The 1,559-nt window shown below is 39.1% G+C and overlaps 1 pseudogene; it reads right to left on the bottom strand.

Moving 5' to 3' along the window:
- Positions 1-282: 282 nt before the first annotated feature.
- LOC109729399 (COX assembly mitochondrial protein homolog pseudogene) lies at positions 283-629 on the bottom strand (annotated as a pseudogene).
- Positions 630-1,559: the final 930 nt, after the last annotated feature.

Genomic DNA, 1,559 nt, shown 5'->3' with positions numbered 1-1,559 from the left:
GGGTTGTTCCTGTATCTTGGCTGTTGCGAATAATGCCACACTGAACGTGAGAGGGCAGAAGTCTCTTCAAGATCCCGAACTGGGTTCGTTTGGATATGTATTCAGAACTGGGATTGCTGCATCATATGCTTTGTTCTATTTTTAATTTTTTTTGGTAGAAAAATATTTTTTTAAGGAACATCCATACTGTTTTTCATAGCAACTACCCTATTTTATATTCCAACAGTGTAGAAGGGCTCCAATTTCTCCACATCCTTGTGTTTGTTTTTGTTTTTTCTTGAGTGCTGATTTATTTATTTCCGTTGATTTATACTATGAATGACTTCCATAAATATTAGAGTTCCTAAGTATCACTGGAATATTTGCCTACATGCTCGTGGGAAGCTTCTCTAGCCTATTCTTGGTAGGAATTCCAGTTTTTCTTCCCTTTCCTTCAAGTATTCCATTTTGCATTCTTCGTAAAAGACTGGATCATTATAGTAAGCAGTTAGACATTCTTTCAATGCAGAGTTTTCTTTTTGGCATTTTACTACCATAAGGAGTCCAGAGTTCTTGCAACATTCAGTAAAATCTTGAACTTGTTCAGAACACCTCTCTCTGGCCTTTTCTGTCATTATTTTAGGGATCAAAACATCTTTTTTGACGTGTCTGAGATGTTGCTCTCATGACCAAGTGGGGTTTATTCCAAGACTGCAGGGTTCACTTAACATTCAAATATCAGTAAGTGTAATTCACCATATTAAGAAACTGCAGGGGGGGAAGGGGGAATGGCCATTTATTGAAATCTTAAAATCTGTACCCCCATAATATGCTGAAATAAAAAAAATAATAAATAAAAATAAATTAAAAAAAAAAAGAAAAGAAACTGCAGGGTTGAGTGCCATCTTGTTGGGCGGAGAACAAGGCAGCCAGTGTCAGCTGTTTTTTTTTTTTTTTTTATAAAAGCCATCGTAACAGGTGTGAGGTGGCATCTCATTGTAGTTTTGGTTTGCATTTCCCTGAGATTGTTTTTTTATTTTATAGAAAGCAATTATTGTTTATTTCCTAATGTACTTTTTACTTACAGAAATAAAAAAATTGGGTGTACAAAATATACTTGATAATCTTGTATTCTTTATTGACAAAATTTATATATATTTACTATGTACATGTGTTGTTTTGAAATGTGCATACAGGGTTGAATGGCTAAATCAAGCTGATTAACATATGCATGACCGAAAATACTTATTTTTGGTGGTAAGAGACAACCAGTTGTTTTTGACAGTGATCTCATTGGCTGTTTGCTTATTCATTCCTTCTCCACGGAGCATGCCTCAGTGCCAGCCCTGCAGGAGGTTCCAGGGTACCGGGTGAGCCACACGTGGGGCTCACTCTTGGAGCTCACAGTGGGAGGGAAGGGCGGACATGCACTGGGGTAAAGGTGCCTCCGTGGGGAGGAACGTGTGTGACAGGGTGTGAGGAGGCTGGCTGGGTGGGAGTTCATCGGAAGAGCAGCAGAAGGGCGTTCCCTGGGAGTCCCTTCAGGAGACAACTTGTGGAAAGGGAGAGGTGGTGTGAGC

This window comes from Microcebus murinus, chromosome 14, assembly GCF_040939455.1.
Source record: "Microcebus murinus isolate Inina chromosome 14, M.murinus_Inina_mat1.0, whole genome shotgun sequence".
In the NCBI taxonomy this organism is placed as follows: domain Eukaryota; kingdom Metazoa; phylum Chordata; class Mammalia; order Primates; family Cheirogaleidae; genus Microcebus; species Microcebus murinus.
The sequence above is the reverse complement of the archived record's forward strand: the minus strand, read 5'-3'. Positions and strand labels throughout refer to the sequence as shown.